Genomic DNA, 18,924 nt, shown 5'->3' on the forward strand with positions numbered 1-18,924 from the left:
GCTTCCAGCAAAAATTATTCCTCAACTTTTAAGAAGTTTATCTTTCATTTCAAATTTATTCGAAAATGCAATAACAAGTCTTTTCTCAAGTAATTACCAAGTGCTGTAACGAGAAACAAATTTGTTTCTCGTTTAATTGAGAGGCATTTATAGATTACCTCGGGCCGCGCTCCATCTCGGAATTTCATTTCGCCAAGACGACTTTAGAAAAATTATTATCTCGGGCCACACGTCCACTCTCCAGGGTATATTATCTATAAATTTCGCCCCGTTTATTACGATAAAAGCATCGAGAATTATCCACCTTAAGTAATAACCGTGTCTCCGACGTAAACAATTACGATTTTAATCCGGGCCGGCTCTTAAAATGGAAATTTAAGAGCCGCCTGTTGCGAACGCAACGGCCACGCGAACTTAATAACAATTAATCGAACGTCCAAATTAAATTCCGATTGCAGCTAACAGATCGAGCCGATCGTTCACCTTGTCGGCGCATTTTTATAATTAAGTCTTTAAGGACGACGTGGGCAACAATGTTACATTTTGTTGGTAAATGGGACAATAACATCGAGTGGTCGGACGCATTAACTCGGCCATTGATGGGATTTAGGGCTCTTGAGGCGGATTATTGCTTTTTTATTTCGGCACAATGCCGAAGCCGATTTCATAAGCGGACGCTGCTACGCCAACGGGAATTAATTTCGAATTTCAAATTCACCGCAAAAAACTGGGGTAATGGATATGGCCGGGTGGCATCATTGCTTGGCAAATCCTACAAAATACAAAGTTGCTAACCAGAACCCTCTCGAGAAATAGAAACAATTATACATAATTAAAAAATGCACTCCCCTTGAATAATTAACTCAAGTTGGTCCTGTCATGTTTTACTTGAGCACTCTGTATTGTTGGTTGCTCTACCCTACACACAAAACAGTGAATCAAAACACATTTTAAACATATCTAAAATGAAGATGTAGAGTGTTTGATCTTGTCGAAGATCATTTTGGAGTAAAACCTAAAGTTATTTAAGAGATATCTGTTGGTAACAGTGACACACATGTGTACAATACGAACATTTCTATTACACAATTTTCTTGTGGCTGTTGCTAAATCAGAGCATCCGTTAATAAATGTTTATGAATTCTTTGTGAATCGTTTCATTTCGTATAAATAAATGTAGTTGTACAAATCAAATTAGTCCGGCCCTCGCTACTAAAAATGTAGGGTAATTAGTGTTATGTGGGTGGTATGTGGTAAGGCGTCATCGTTTGTGTTTTTGTCTGCGAAATTCGTTCCAGAATGTTGGATTATCTTTGCAGAAAATATCAAAAGAAGTTGTCTGACGAGGTCTTCCGAGTGTTTTACCACTGATGACACAAGATCTGGGCAGGATGACTGAAAATGCGAGCGTAACGTGACAATTGCTGACAGGTTAGATTTTCATTTTCTCAAACATTTTCTCACTGAATACTTGTAGCGTTAATTCCTTCTCATCTCTATCACGGTATGTGTAATTACTTCTTTTGATTTTTTTAGCCGAAAAAGCAGATTTGAAAAGATTTTAAAACGCGAATGAAATGAATGTAGGCACATAATTAGCCGCTAACTTAACGATGATAAAAGCCGTCATCAAGCCAGGGGCGTATTAAAGATTGTCGACCCGGCGAATAACAAACAGAGCTAATGGGAAAAAATCGACACTATTGGTAATGTATGTAATTATATAAACATGATTTTTTGCTGTTGTAGTAAAAAAAAAGATTTATGCAACAAAAGAATTTAAATGGGTAAATTTCAGAGAAATTAAAACTAAAGGACGGAATGATATCACGTTTAGTTAGCGGCGTAGCAAAAAAATTAATTATTCGGGTAGTTGTAGTAGTAAAATACTCTAAAAATTCTTGGAATTAGTTTTGGTGAAAAGAAAATTTGCGTTTAACAAATGCGAATCTGTGAGACTACAAACTACAATGCTTTTGATTTGAGTTGAAAACAAGTGCCTGGTGTGACGTGAGTGTCGGTTACGAGAAAAAAAGCTGTACGTTATGATAAGTGGCAAGTTGAGAGAAAAAGCTGTGGCACGAAGCGTGTCAGAACGTGGCAACAATCGCCCCCACACCTTATCGCCTAACACGTGCTCCACGTGGTCGCGATTTTAATCCGGAATAAGGCCCCCACCATCCGTCTCGAATTAATCAAACCCCCCAAATAGCGGCAACGGTGCCGCGGGGCCGCGTTACTTTTCCCATCTCATCGTCGAGAGTTAATTACTCTCCGCTTTGGCGTTTGGTCGTGCGAGCCGCGTCGGGTGTGGGAGGCGGATCGTCCTCGTTTGGGGTTGCGTCGTCTTACCATCGTCGTGGTGTCGGTGTCAACGTGCGGTACATCACTTCCCGAACGTGAGAGCGGCGCTTGCAGTCGCCGCGACGCCACCAACAGGACTGATCTGCAGAATCCCCAGCGTCGCGGATGCGAGGTCCCCAAACTGGCGCCTGTCCGTTAGCCCTCAGGTGCGCGTCCCGAAGCGTGGATCCCTCTCCCTCTCCTAGCTCCAGTCCCCACCGCCGAATTAAACGTCCACATTTGGACTTTTTAATAAATCGACGTTTTCTACGAGGGAGTCACGTGTGCTAGGAAAATGTCGGTGTTGTGCGAGATTGTGTATGATTAGTGAGGCCATTAGGGACTCAGGCGTACCTGAGTATCCAGAGACTCGGCGGGCGGCCCGCTCATTAGCTCGGGATTGCTTACACAAATCTCGGGCTTTAGATGGAGTGCTCTGGACAGATATCATTTATCATTCTGATGCGATCTGCCTCAAATCGGATACCAGGTCACCGCACATCATGCCCCGGGACCGAGGGGTGAGCGTCTTTTGCTCACCCGGAGGGTGCCCGGATCGGGGGATTGGTTTTAAAGACCGGAACGGCACAAGTGGGTGGCGGTTTAAGTACAACACCTCACGACTACTTCCTTCACTTGGCGCACTCCTCCCAAATCCTCTATTTATTCTTTCCACTTAATTTTTCTCGATCTATTGTAAAGACGATCACCCGGATTACATCATGCGCTCGGCAAAGACTCACGGCGTTTTGCAACCAATAAATAAAGTTTTCAACTAAGTTTTCCTGTTAGTAGCAGAATTATAGCGTTGCATCGATAAAAAGTGGAGGAAAAAGGCAGGAGGACAACCAAGTTTGCAGTTGTCGCCATCGGAAATTATAGTACTTCGAGACAGAAGCATCCGCTTTGTAGGTTTGACAGACAGTACCGTGAAGAAGACGTATTCTTCTGTCAATTACCCCATTGTGTTATTACGCTATCATATCAGTCATGGGTATTTTTTCAGGTATTTTCGGAGATGAAAACCAATTTTGAGATATATCCAATTTGTAAATGTTTCTTCAGATGAGATTGTTTCGAAAAACCTGATTTTATTTATTTTGGTGATGAAATAAACACAGTCGATTAAAGATCACTACTGAAGAAAAATGACAAGAATGTCTTGATCAGGTTCAGAAGTTGCTCTGATTTTTTAATGAGTTAAAAGAAAATAAATCGAGAAAGAAGCAACACCTTTTTAAAAGATTCAAGAAAAAGATTTAAAGTGTCTCGGTCAAGTTCAGAAGTTTCTCTTATTTATAAAGAAGTCAAAAGAAAGAAAATGGGAGAATGAAACAAAATTTTTGAAAAGATTCCAGTCGTAACTCAGAACTGGAAAGCCAAGAGTAACAAAAATTCTTGAAAAATTGAATAGTGGAAATTTAGAAAGAACAAGAAGTAAGAAGTTCATATCTAAAGGATCTGGGTGAAGGAATGGCAGAATTTGGATGTGCGAGACAGGACCAGGATTTTATCGATCTCTGAAGGATCCTGGTTGTCCAGAGTAGTGTCCAGAAGAGTTTTTGTTCCGCGATGAGTGCGTCTGGGCGTCCACAGACCACTTTCTCGTCCTCGATAGGCCGATTTGAGTTTGCAAATTTATGCAACAAGACATCTGCCAGACCCAGACTGGCTAATGCATTTTAACCCCATAAAAGTGAAAAAACTATGTCTGCCTATAAAGTAGACGAAGTCTCGGAACTTTTTCTCTGGTTTGTGCTTCAGCTCTGATAAGTTTTACCGTGTTTGTTTTTAACTCGCAGGAGATTCAAATTAGTCGCCTCACCCACGTGCGGTTATTATTATTTTTTTGCGGGAGGAACGTCGTGAGCCGGTGGTTTTTCGCATCTCACCGTGCCTCGTAAAATTTCCAATCCATCTTGTTACGCAATCGCTGATGGGTTTACGGTGACTTGTACAGCGATTCATTTAAGAGATGTGCCAGATTCAGAATACGGTTTCGTCAAAAAAAAAGATTGTCAAAGGCACGAGCGGATGTAATTAAGGTCCGTTTTCGAAGTGACAGGTATTCAGATTGCGCTACCGGTAATATCGGAGCGGTGAACGAAATGGCGTTTATTCCGCCATCATAAAAACGCAAATAAAAATTATATTGTCAGGGAAGGTATTCAGTTCCGGGGAAATGTTCGGGAAAAGAGTGGACGCGTGTTGGCCAGGAGGAAAATAAGAAGTATTATTTCGGCGCGTAATGAGTGCCTTTGAGGTGGAATTAGATCGGCGCTTTCACAAAACGAATTAAATCGAGGGTGGATTTAACCGTGGAGCATAGTTAGCGACAGTAAATTCATTTCGATGCCGATTTAATGCAAAATCTTGCGCAAAACCTGGGCTCAGGTAAGTTAATTAGGACGTGTATATCACGTACGATATCAAGGTGGTCGCAATTGCACGAGGGCGGAGGGTAATGGCGCGCCATGGAGCGCGCTATACATACAAATAGAACGTTGAATGCCGCCGCAACCCTTCCATTTCGCCCCGACGATGGGAATATCGCCATTATGCCCCTGATGCGGCCAATTAATTGGAATCGCCGCCGCAATCGTCCCGGAACAACCCCTCGCCGCGGGCGTCGTCGTTGCTGCACGCTAGCTATTTTTTTCGCGCCTCTCGCTTTTTTTTTCTCCTCGTGGTGCGGAATTATCGGGCAATAATCAGGGCAGTATTGTAAGTCTGGACCGTGGGGAAGGATATAAAAATTGACAGTCATGGCCTATTTCAGCGGGAGCAACCTGTTCCGCTTGTGGAATTGTTCCGCTACGAGAGCCCGATATCCATTTGTGCCGTTATTAAATTGAGGCGCATTCCCTAAACAAGATATCAAATTTATATTATTGTCGGATGCGAAACCGACAACGCGGCTCTCGATACGCCAGACGTACGATGGATTTGATTTCGTTTGTTGGTGAAGAGGTGTGGTCTCGCTGTTATGCACGAGTGTTTCGAAATTTGCTCGTTTTGGTCGATTCCGATCGACTCTGATGAATTGGTTGCGGTAACCGAAGTGTTCACGGGTTATTTTAGCACCAGATACCTTAAAACCAGTTCTGAACCCTCGGTAAATGCCTACAGGAAACTAAAAATAAACGTAAGATTTTAAAACAAATTTTAGTTGATTTAAATTTTAAAAATTTAAAATTTTAGCTCTATTTCAATTAATCGTTCTACATTTTCGACCCGCTTTTCAATGAAAGTGGTAAAAAAAATAATCTAGATTTTAGACTTATATTTTAACTCTTACATCAATTTTTGGGATGTTTTTGTCCAAAATTACAAGAAAAATAAAACAATTTTTTACAAAAGTGACTCTGTTGAAACATCTAACGGGTGACTATTAAAATTTTCACTTAGGGTTGGCTATGGATCATTCTTTGTTTTCCGTTGCACCTTAGATACTGACAAGTTTGACATTTCAATAAATGTTTTTTCTCTTAATTTGGTTATGTTTCAATTGTACTGACTGACATTTGTCGTTCGTTCTAGCGTGTGTCTAAAGTAACAGAAAAAAAAAAACTCGTTCAAAGCCAACTCCAAGTGAAAATTTTAATAGTCACCCGTTATAATTCGAAATAATAATTGTTTTGAATGTACTGTCATAAAATCACATTTTCAGGAAAAGCTTGAGAAAGATTATTTTCCTACGATTCTACGAAAATTCTGCTTTTCAAATCATCACTTATGTGGACCGGTTCCTTGAAAACGGTGTTTTTTAAAAAAATTGCTACAAATAACGAATTATTAGCTTGTCGGTGCCGCGTTAACAATGCACCGGGTTTGGTGGTAGCGCAACACGCGACGCAAACTCGAAATCTTGTGTGGAAGTTGTGTCAATGGCATTGGGTATTGGAAGAAAACGTTTTTAAATGCCACTGAATTGTGAAATATGCCGATAGGCTTCATCCAGAGACCCTCACCGATCAACGACTTATAGCCGCTTTGAGACTGTTGGGCCTATGGGATGTCGATTCTTGACACCACCAAAGAAACAATTCCACACGAAAACTTCACCTAAACCGAACTATTTTTATAGCATTGATGGGTATGATTGCCCTCCAGAGTCGGTGCCGACTAAAACTGAGGTAGAAGCAGATGAATTTAATTTAATCAATCTTTTAGATATTAATTTTAAAGTGGAGTGAAGAGTGAAATATTATTTGTTTCCATGATTTGATTTGTTTTAAATTATTCCATGAAAAGAATCTAAATCTTATTCAATTTTTTTTATAAGCAGACGAATGCAATTTGTATTGTTTTTGGCTGGGTCAACTTTCATTTTGTTAAATGATGTAGGAGTGGTTAAACTTTTTTTGTCAAAAAAATAACAAGTTTTTCTGCACGAAATTACAAAAAACCTAAAAAAACATATTCATAATAAAAACTTTTTTTATTGTGATCAAATTTAATGACCATACAAAATTATCTGTGAAAAGTTTGCATTTCTTACATTTACCCAAAATACCTACCTTGTTTTTTTTGTTTGTTAATTAATATTAATACGTACTTAAAATTGTTGGAAATTTAATTCATCATCTTAATAAATTATTTAAATCTACAATATAATCTGCAGCGGAGAAATTTAAATTATTGGCGGTTACTTACGCCAGTTTTCTAGATGTTGGTAAGAGTCAGTGGGGGGAGAAAGTCACCGAGAGCAGCCACGAAGCTGCCCCTGTCTGGTCGCCAACTAGAGTAAAAAAGAGAAGTAATCATGAAGAGTTTTTTATTGGTGCATTGGTGGTAATTAAATATTAATTACACATTTGGTGTCTATTTGGTTGTTAATTACCACAGACAAAACTAAATATGTAATGAAAATACTAACCCCATTAGCGAGGTGATTTTTGTCAATTTAAAGGAACCTCAAGGCACGTCTTTATATAAAAAATTTAGCTTGTTCTGAGTATTTAAAGTTCGTGAGTTGTTTCAATTAATTAATTTTTCTGATTTTATGTAATGTATTTCGTTACATTTATAGCTATTTAAGACAACAAGTGTTTTATCGACGATTTAAAAATCGAGATCGTAGTTTAAATCAGAGCGACCGCAGGGAGCGAGGATTTAATAGATCGAGATTTTTAAACTATAAAACACGCGTTGTCTTCAAGATTTTTTCTAACACTAACATCTTATCAGAAATTTTAATAAATTCAGAAATTATTCGAGGCGCGTCACAATACACAAAATGCGGAGGTTGCCGTGGGTACTATGGTAATAATATCAACAAATTTGGAAAAAAACAATTTTCATCGTTGAAATGTGCCAAAACGTTCCAGAAGAAATAAGAAAAAAGGGGCAATTTGTTACCAATGAAGTTTAAAAGTGCATACGAAAAGGTGTATGTTTCGTTTCAAGGCCGGAACAATAAAAAAAACATCACGGAGGTAACGGAAGATGTCATTTTGGCTTTTCTTGATATGGGGTAAGCGTGTAGAACTTCATTAAAAGTTAATTCACACTACGGCAAGAATTATTTGAAGAAAATGTAAAGATTGCCATTTTCAATGGCCGGGCACTTGCATTGGATGAAACAGCAGAAGTTAAAGAAGAAGATGTTAGGAACAAGAGCACGAAGCTAATATGGCAATTCCAATTCAATAATTGTACTTTTTACTTTTGTGATAATTACTGTAAAAATGATGAATAAAATGTTACTTGAATGATGTGTGTGAGCGTATTTTATGACTCTATAAGATACGTTGCTATTGACGACGTGTCTTATAGAGACAAGCGTATTTTATGGGAAACATAAGGTGTGAGCTCAAATGCACCATGGAAACAGTATAAGATATTAGTGTTAGAAAAAATAATAAACAGCTGTTTGTAAGACGTAATAGAACATATTCCTCATTGTTTTTAAGAACGGGCCTTCAAATAAATTTATATTTAGAGCAACCTATGGAAATTCAATTGTTTGCAACATTTTTCCAAGGTAGAAAATGGCACAAGAAACCTCTGACATTTTAACGAAATAAAATTAGGTTAGAAAATATTTTTAATTTTTGTAGTGCATTTTCCCTATTCCCCCCTCACGGAATATGAAATTGGGAAAAAGCTTACTATGTAACCTGTGTAACTCCGGAGAATAATTGGTTACCTAGAAAAATTACTTTACACTGTTAACAGAATTAGAATGTCGCCTACGCCTACTCTAAATATATATTTATTTGAAGGCCCGATAGTATATTATATCAGCCCGATAGTATATTATATCATTAAGAGTAGAAATGACTCTTTTTGTGCCAAGACCAGACAACTGGGCGAAGTACAAAAAGAGCTTCCATTCGTGTAGTTGATAGTTTGTTGTAATTGATAAATAAATCATGGCAAATACTTCAAATAACCTTACATTTGACCCGGTCGAGCCGCCTGTGGGACACCTGTTCCTAGGACTTGAAGTACTTCTACTCCGCTCAGAAAAAAGAAACTTTAACCGTCTCTATGGTGATACACAAAGGCGTGATTTTCAATTGCTTGAAGATAAACGTCTATTATAAAAGATTTTCGTAAGACAATCCAACTCGAAAATTTTTAACCAATCAAGTTGCAGCATTTTTCAAATTTGGACCAATCAAATTGATTTATAGTGAAAAAAACACCGAGCAGAGTGAAAAAACAACTAGCTGAGTGAAAAAACAATTATTGGTTTTTCAGCGAAAAAATTTATGTCGAAATGAAACGTCAAATTTATTAGGTCAACTCGATGAAAATTTTCTCGGTGGATTGTCAAGTCGAACACAATTCGTGGTCTAATTTTTTCTGCAAAATTTGACATTTAAGGCATTCGCAGCTTTTGCTCCTTCGTCGACTCGTGTAATTTTCGTTGCAAAAGCTACTCATGTCTTAAATGACAAATTTTGTCGGAAAAAATTAGACCACTTATTGTATTATACAGGGTGATCCAATTTTTTTTTAAATGCTCTAGCAACTTTATTTCTTGTCCGATTTTAACAAGCGATATATCAAATGAAAAGGCGTTTAAGGGACCATGAACTGGCATATAATATTTATTTTTTAAAGAAGCAGTTTAAGTGGGGTGATATTTAACTTTCTTATTTTAAATAGTGACATATGTTTTTCATTACTTATTTTTAAAGTCACTATTTTTCTCAACATTGCTGTACAAAAATATCATTTGTTTTTTGAAAAAAAATTAAGAAATAAAAATGACATTTTAATGAAAAAGCGATTAAAATCAAGTTGCTTTGTGAGACCTGTCAGCTAGAGCATTTGTTACACAAAGAATTTGATAATTCAGCGGCCTGTGCACTTTTTTCACACTCAAAATACGCTTGAAGCATGTCGGTCATTTCTTCAAAGGTATTCATTTTTACTCACGATTACGAGGAAATACAATTTTAACAACTTGTCAAATTCTTTGCGTAACAAATGCTGTAGAAAGCAAATTGATTTTATTCGCTTTTTCATAAAAATGTCTCAATTATTATTTATTAAACATTTTTATTTCTTCATAACATTTCAAAAAACAAATAATATTTTTATACAGCAATGTTTAGAAAAATAGTGACTTTTAAAAATAAGTAATAAAAAACATATGTCACAATTTAAAATAAGAAAGTTAAATATCACCCCACTTAAACTGCTTCTTTAAAAAATAAATTTATGGGAGTTTATAGTCCCTTAAACGCCTTTTCATTTGATATATCGCTTATTGAAATCGGACACGAAATAAAGTTGCTAGAGCATTTAAAAAAAAATTTGGATCACCCTGTATATGATAAAATCTGCCGCTTTTGACAAAATTTTTAGCTAAAAAGAAAAGAAGTTACTTTATTAGGTGGTAATGTAACAGATATACCAGCATGTGTTTTCGATTTACGTAAAAACAAACTTCATCTCTGTTATAAAATGTGAGAAATTTTAGTTAAGTTTAATATTAAAATCGAATACAATTTTGATACTTAGAGTAAACCACGCAATTTGTACTAATTTACAGAGTGTAACATGGCGAACACTGGCATTTAGGTCAAATTAATCAAATTTTAATGAATTTGAATTGCTTTATAGTGGGTTCAATGGGGGTGTATTGTTTCACTCAATAATAAAGGTAAAAGGTTAAAATCTAACTCTAATATCTACAAAGGACGCGGGAGTGACGAAACAGCAAAAATGCACAAGTTCGGACGTCCCCGTTATTTTTAGGTCATCGGAAATCTGCATTATCGACCATATTGTTGGTTGCATACCATTTGAATGAAACGAGAACAATAACAAAGGAGCGAAAACAGAGGTTCACGGACTAAAAGGATTGCGTTTAGAAATGTTACGGGAAATGCAAACTTGCGAAAGATCAAAAGAATAATTCTAATACACTGCGCCTCAAAATTAGCGCATACTGTGTAAAAACTTTAAAAAAGCCTGTAAATTTAAATTTTAAACGATACATTATGAAAAGTGGTTTTCTAATGAGTATCGGGTTTAAACTTTAAGATAATGCCAATGAACATTTTTGGTTTCCAAATGGCAGTGAAAAATTTTCTTAAAAGAAATACGATTAATTTTCAAAATTATGCGTTAATTTTACGGCGCAGTGTACTAACGAGTATTAAAAAAGATAATAAAGATAAAAAATCAAAGATGTGGAATATTATATCAGTTTATGAGTAATAGTTATTCGTGTATCAAGGCCAAAACGTGCATCTTTTTCGATCCGAGTCTGAGTTTTCTGGCCGAGGCGCAGCCGAGGCTTGAAAACAGGCGAGGACAAAAGGCACTTTTTGGCAGAGGTGTACATTAAATTTTTAGGCAACCGCACGAATTACAAAGCAAAAGACATCATTGGAAAAATTACAAATTTATTTTGTATCTACCTTTTCAGATTAATAGATACATATTGACAATTTTTTATAGTATTTTTATCAGCCTGCCAACAGTACAATTGCAGTATAATTACTTATTTACATATTTTATAGTGACAGGACAATTATCGGTTTTGTCGGTTTCGTTGTTAAATTTACTAAACAGATGGCGCCACGGTCAGCGTCCGAAAAAGAGTTACTTTTCGTCCGCTTGTGAGTACGTAAAATTACCGTTTTCATTAAGGGTGCATAAAAAAGAGTTTTTCCAACAGAAATAAACTTTTTAGAACTGCTAGAATTCAATTTTGGATTCTATTTTGGAGTGAAGTAAAGCTCGGAGGAATTTTGAAAATTCGTTGTCCAAAATAATGTCGAACGTATATTTATGGTAGCGGAGGCGGCGCGCTGTACGCGGACGTGTCGCGGTCGGGGTCGGAACAATTAAAAACCGAAATCGCGGTGCCGCCGTCCCCGCGGGGTGCCCCAGCAAGGCGGCGGGTTCGCGGGGGCGCTTACAATGTAATCTAAAGGCTCATTGTGTCGCCGGCGTGTTCGCGTGTTCTCCCTATCTGGCAAACAGCCACAGCGCCATTCAATAACGAGCCGGGGGCGCCGCCACCACCGCCCCCCGATTCAAAACGCCGTTTCAAAGACTCTCACCTGATACACGCGGAATCTGTAGTGTCGACGGGTTAGCCGGATGGATGCCTCTGAAACAACTTTGTTTCGGCTCGTTTAAAACCGTCCCCCTCACACTAATACTCTTGTGGCGGCCGAACGGGACAGTTCATCTATGAAATCACATCAGACGATTATCGGCCACAAAGGGGGCCGGGAGAGTGCACCACGTGTGCTGTGATCTCCCAGGCGTTGTTGATCGGAAACCCATGTTCCGATACAGCAGCCGGCTGGAAAATTGCCGCCGAACAGAGACGAACCCCTTCTTATTTAATCAAAGCTCGAAATTATTAGGTACGCCCTCGGTGAGTAAGAACGGAAAATAGAAAAAGAACGAGGCGACTAGACGGCCACCGGGACTAAACGATCTGCAATCTTGTCTCAGCTTCAGACAACATGGCCAATAAATAAAGTGTGCAGTATTTAAAAAGTTTTTCTCGTGCAACACGTCGCGCAGGAAAAGCTCATCGGAGAGGACGGCGCCCGAGGGACGGGAAACGTATCACTCTTGCAACAATTTCCTCATTAACATCGGCCTTAGGTAACGACGGGTAACAATAGAACTACGTCTGCGTAATGTTAAGAGGAATTGATTACCGACGAACTCTGGATTGTTTCGAATTATTTATACAAATTTTGAAAACATTGCAGTCGACTGAATAAACAATATCAAAATGAGGAGCAAATTCAGATCCTCTTCAGAGGTTCAAGAGTCACTTTTATTCGCTGCGTTGTATATTTCGTTAACAGAACCGTAAACAAGTCGTTGGTAGACATCCTTGGAACGTGTGCAACAAGGGGATGCGCGACCCCACACGGCAACTGAACAGTAAATTTTCCCTAATAGAGAGCGCTCAGGAAGCAGATTGACAATTTCTGAAGTTGTAAATGAGAAGCTAACCGAAAGCGGAATCAGAAAATCGCGTTCCGGGAAAGTTTATTCGGTGTCATTTGTGGAAATGTTGTTAATAGAGTGAGTGCAAGTGGAGCATCCTGCGATTGTTGTTTGCAGAGCATTTTTGCGGTTGTCGGGTCATGTTTGAGTCGTCGTCGCTAACGCCCCGTCGACTCTCGAAGCGGAGATGAAGGAGTAATCAGGACAGTGGACGTTTATTGCTGCGAAAGGACCCTCTACGCCTTTGCTTTCTAGTTCAATTACTCGTCCTCTTCCTGTCTTATTGGAGCAAGTTCGGCGGAAGTGCGGCGCACTCGGCTCTCGCCTCCATTCGCCGCATTACCGCCCTGAAAGGCCGGATCACATGTAGGAGCTCAGGATAAGAAATCCCCCGTGGAATAAATGAATTGTGATATGCGCGCCATATATCATGAATCGGGATGACCGAGTCCTCTCCCCTTTTCAATGCGTCCCGAGAGGAAGCTGTAGGAAAGTCGTGCGAAGAAAGGAAGAGGAGAGAGGAAGAAAAAGATTGGCTTCGGTGACGCGCCGCGACTTACGTGCGTTCGAACGTAATTACATAACACAATAAGCGTTGATAAATCGACGACGGTGCACGTAGACAAAAGAAGCTGATTGAAAACGCGCCGGGTAATGAAACGAAAACGAGAGTAGGAAAGTGTGTAAGAAGATAGGGACGAAGAGGAATAGATGACGCAATAATGACATGTAAATAGGAGCAAGGGCAATTTATTTAAAATCCAATTTCACGCCATTACTATGAATAACTTACTTACAATATTCGTAAGCGTTTTATGAAGTTTTATGAATAGTTTTATCTAGACGGTTCGGTCCCCCGACGTGCATTTCAAGCGAACAATGACGGCCGAAGAACAATGCAACAATGATTTGTTTACCGCAAAGGAAATTAACACAAACAGAACTTGGAGGAGATTCGTTCGGTCTCTCCAAGTTATGCGACGATATTAATTAAATTTTTACAGGGAACAGTACCGGCTCGTTTCAATTTTATCGCACAGAACAGTTTTACTATTCGACAAAGTTTACGCCGAAGCCATTGTTGCCAAGCGAACAAACCCCAAGGGGAATGTTGACACTTTGCAGCACAAAGGCGACGCCGTGCGGCCGAAAATAACACCAACGGGGTAACCGCCTGTCAAATTATTATCGATATTTATAACCGGTCTTTTTTCGCTCCGCCGGCCCCAGACAGATAACAACTCTTTGATAATAATCTCTCTAGATATATTTTTGAGAGCGAGTGAATTATGATTGTTGTAATTTTTGAGATTATGACGGTCTGAATCTGAGTATTAAATAAGAGGGAAATTGTGACGTTGACTGAAGGTCCATAAATCAGTCACGTGACCTCTGTTGTGGTCGTCTGTTGACGGGATTAAGGGATTATCACGTGACAAATACAAATTTGTGGGCAAAACAAAAGATTCTTATCTACCTTCAAGAATGTATCGTTAGTCTTAAAAAAAGGGAAAATATCTGAAGGAAATTGTTCTAATAATTGAAATGAGACAAACTAGAAAATGTTTTATCTGAATTTAATGTCTGCAAGAACTGTCGATCAAAGTTTTACATGATTTACATGCACCAGTGACATTCGGCACGACTATTTCTTCATGTGTACGATTAGATCGAAAAGAAAATCAATCAAAGTCGGCTGTGGATCAAACTTCGCGTCTCTTCATACATTTAATTTTTCCGCCGAAGCAGCCGACCATTCTTATGACGACGTTTACCAAGTTACAACGAAAAATGTTGGATTATTTAGAGAAAACGGAAATGCTGGTAGAGACCAAACAAAAGAACAGAGAGGTAAAGTGCGTCTATCGATATTTTAAAACGACCTTTTGCTTCCTTCAGTGGTTTATTGCCGGCTAACAAAGATTGTCGTAAAAGTAGTGAGTAACCGATCCTCAATAATCCGCAGGTGGCATCGAGAGTTTTTGTTACAGGGTAGGTAAATAATGCCCTAGTAATGAGACCATCATAAACGACCCAAAATGTTAACTAGTCTTTAAAAAGTCGTTTCAAAATATCGATAGACGCACTTTAGTAGGTAATGCAAGGCGAAGTGTGGAAACAACTCCATCCACATCCATTCGAAGGCTTTATTACTATCCTTAGGCAAATAAAGAAATAAGTTAAGACACACGATTTTATGTTCGTAGCCTACTTTGACCACTTTTTTCTCCTATAGTACTTTTGAGAAGTTAATTCTTTTTCTATCTGTAAGATTGATACGAATATATCAAGTAACAATACACAATTCCTTTTCGAAAACACTATTTACACATTACTTCATAGGTGTTTATATCGTGTCTTCATTTAAATTTCTCCTCAAAGTTGGCGTTGAAGAGTCGATTGTGAACGCACTACGGATTACGGATCAGCTGTTTAAATCTAACCTCACTTTTTGCGTTGTTTGGATTTTTACAATGCAGATTGACGAGTGGTGCGTTCACAATCGAAATCGGCTTTTCAATGCCAACATTGGGGAGAAACTGAAATGAACACCTGATATATTTTTCGATTTTTTCCACTCGATATATAGGTCGGAGTTTATCACATTATGGAAAACAGAAACGTACAGGGTGTCTCAAAATTCGCGAATTCCGAATTCAGAGCATGGTACGGAAGGACCCAGTGGAGCTCGAAAAATACTTAGAAAAAAAAATCGCTCTTCCTGAATAAGATATAAGCACTTTAATATTGTTCCTTACATAGCAGCCTTTATATCCACAGTGACAAAATACTATTCTAGCTACGTTGCCGTTCCATTTTTCAGAAAAAATTACAGCAATTTTAGATTTTTTTACTCCAAAGTAAAGCTATTCTCCAAAAAATTGTTTTACGTTATTATTTTTCACAATCATCTACACCATAAATAACAATAAACACTGAACTTTTTAGCATGTATTTGAAGAAAACGCAGTTCAAAGAGTGCACCTTCAGACCAATGTATCTTTGTGGGGGGAGTCCCAATTTTTTTTAAATTTCCATATTTGGACTACTGAAGTGATCCCCTACAACGCTCTGAATTCGGAATTCGCGAATTTTGAGACACCCTGTATAATCGTGTCAAAAATAAATTACTCCCTAGAATTCGAACTGTTAGGGAAATAACGAAATAATGTTGTAAGTAGAATTTTCAAAAGTAATTTTAAATGCTTAAGGTTGGTTACTATGAATTGAGAGATTAAGTCCAATTAAATATGCCGCCAGAAACCAAAATTGATTGTGATTATTCTCTTCATGTGTTTAGCAACCAATTGCGTGACAAATATTGACCAATCAAAACGAGAAAACAAAAAATAACCCGATAAAATTTCTCCGTAATGCATATGTGTAATAATCTGATAAAAAATGTCGGTACCTGATTTTTTTTTAAATTATTTTGAATAAAAAGAATTGGAAATAATGCGTTTTGTTTCATTCTATTCAGGAAATAATCAGCCGTATACCCCTCGTGCAAAATTTTAATATCGGCAATTTTTTTGCTAATGAACTCAAACATCCATAAATTATTCGGTCAGAAAACCAATTATCAAATAAAAGCCCTCGACTTCGTCTCGTGCTCTTATTTGCTAATAATTGGTGTTCTGACCTCATTTATGGATATTTTCCTTCATTAGTAAAAAAATTCCGGATAAAAAAATTTGCACTTGGGATATAATAAGTGAAAAGAAAAAAACATCCTTAGCATCTTTGACTGAATGATAATAATTTACTGCTGGCAACCTTATTAGAAAAAGGGGACACGGCATCGAGGCCGGATCATCACAGATGTTTCTATCAAGAAGTGATTTTCTTTTGAAGTATTATTTTTCCTGGTAATTAATAAATTACTTTGTTATTATTATTATTTTGTGAATTTTGTTAAGATTTAAAATACCGTTCTGTAACAAAATTGGTAATTACAAAATAGGTATGTATGTAGTTGTAGAGAGTTAATTTGGATTTTGCAGTTATGGTCCATAAAAATTAGCAAATGTTAAGCGTCAGCCATAAACGTAGTACATCGTGAGGAATGGTGTGATAAGTGGTGGAAATTATAAAGCAGTTAAGGGTGCCATAATTTGAATAACGTTTAATCCTGGCAAGATTATGACAATTTGCTTATCTGCAATTAGGTTTTATGTATTCCGCTTTTAGAGCAATTACGTCAGCGACCGGACATGCATGGAAAACGTGTAGTGTTTGTGATACGCGTTCAAGCTGAATAAATCTGACCCGGAGCCGGTAACGTTTTCCGGAAATCGTTTACGAGTGCGTTTTTTTCGCGTCGAGTTTGTTCTTTTATCGTCTGGCAATTTAGTTTGGTGCGGTTGACGTAAGAAGGGTTGAAGAATTAGGTTCCGTGGGCGGACTCCGGGAATAATTGGCGTTTTTGCCTCGAGCCCGGAGCCTAATTTAAAATGATCCGCCGTTGAAATTCGGTCAGCACGTATAGAGGAAAGCGTCCAGTCTGGGAGCTTTAGGAGGGCTTTAGTGGACCAGATATTCTCGAAAACCGCGTTCGAATTCAATTTCCATTTTAAGTTAACTTTGGCGCCTGGAGCGGCGATCAGAAGAAGAGAGATGTGATGTATGTGGGAGATGGAAATAGATATAAGAGGGATTGCGTTGCAGAAATGAATGATGAGTATACTCATAGTTGGCCAGACGGATAAAACGGATGAAACGTATGAACGGACGTCGACTAAATGTTCAGCGGGGCTGTACGCAACGTCAGAATCCCGGATTCGTTGTATAACCGAAACGCTAGTAAAAGGATGCAGAGATATCATTGAACTTGTATAAAGATTCTATTTACGGGAAAATTGTGTGTGCGAATCATTTCGGCACGATTTACATCCATGAATTTGATTTGATTTGATTTTTTTTTCCTCGAGGGGGGTGCGAGGGCGAGGCTGGTGTGCTGCGTGCGTTCGATTGTGAGCTTACCACCGGACCAGGGGGTGCAGCAAATCCCTTTGTGGATGATTAAGCCGGGGCCGAAACACTGGGTATACGTTTTAAGGTAGCCGAGCCGAAACTGTGATGATGGAACTGCATGAATTGGAAGCTGAATCAGGTAATCAAGTTTGCCGGGGGCACATGAGTTTGTGTCACGCCCTTGTCGCTGAGGCATATCTCCCGTATACCATCTCCCCCCTTCTTCCTTCCGTTCTCTGATTTACCCACCGTAAATACGACCATTGCACATTCGGAACCATTTCCGAACGCCACTGATGGAATCGCATTTTTATTAACGAAGCATCGACCAAAAGCTCCCAACACCTGAAGGCCAACCAACACGAATCGTCCCAATTGATTTTTTTACATTTCTGCAGGGCCTCACTCCTGAAACTTCAATCGAGCTGGGTGATGATCACGACGATTACCAGCCGAGCGTGCCAATTTTGCAGGATGCACATACCAACATGCGGAAAATAAATTCACGTGCTAAAACAATAATTTTTCAACCTAAAAAGTCTGGGGTGCCTCAAGGGTCAAATCCAGATCTGCTACTGTTTCTGTATTATTATTATTTCGTGAGCGTAGAATTTATTTTTGTATTTTTATGTGGGGTTACTTTTGTTCGAGCGTATTTAAGCCGAAGCGGGGGCAGTTTTAAATTCGAGCGATATGAAATCTGGCTCGGGAGCTTTGCGAGGTGAAAGACGGTGCGATTATTTTTTTTTGTGCGTCCATCGGCGGCGCCTGTCCAGCCTGGAAGTAATTAAAACAGATAAAACAGTTAATTGAATCCGGGCATCCATTGGTGCACGTCCAATTCCAGATTAATATATTTCCATCGAGAATGGGAACTGGGATTGGTTCTAAACGGAAATGTTAACTTTGATCTCTCTAAAAATAGGAACAAAAAAGTTTTTGTACAAACTTGGCCAGCCTTCGACGTGTACCAGGACGGTCCACTGAACATCCGATTGTGTTTCGTCACTCATGTATGAGCTCTGTGTTCGCGTGTTTTAGTACAGGGGCGGCTTTAAAATCGGTTGTTTTTCGCCGCCCACGGACTGCCGGCGGAGGGGCGTTCGCATAATATCACCACCGCCGTTCCAATTAGCAACAACAGATTCGATTCTTCCCGTT

At 38.7% G+C, this 18,924-nt stretch overlaps 1 protein-coding gene across 3 annotated transcripts in view; it reads left to right on the forward strand.

Moving 5' to 3' along the window:
* The first annotated feature begins 1,255 nt into the window (after positions 1-1,255).
* The window catches only part of Scgdelta (sarcoglycan delta), a 178,227-nt gene continuing 160,558 nt past the window's right edge, over positions 1,256-18,924 (forward strand). The window contains exon 1 of one of the 3 annotated variants that reach the window (XM_069049979.1): positions 1,256-1,431. The gene's annotated coding sequence lies outside the window, so the exon portion shown is untranslated. Of the gene's footprint in view, positions 1,432-17,886; positions 17,903-18,924 lie in introns of those variants that run through there. The other 2 variants (XM_069049985.1, XM_069049981.1) reach the window with 2 other exon arrangements.

The sequence above is a fragment of the Tenebrio molitor genome, chromosome 6 (assembly GCF_963966145.1).
Source record: "Tenebrio molitor chromosome 6, icTenMoli1.1, whole genome shotgun sequence".
Classification (NCBI taxonomy): domain Eukaryota; kingdom Metazoa; phylum Arthropoda; class Insecta; order Coleoptera; family Tenebrionidae; genus Tenebrio; species Tenebrio molitor.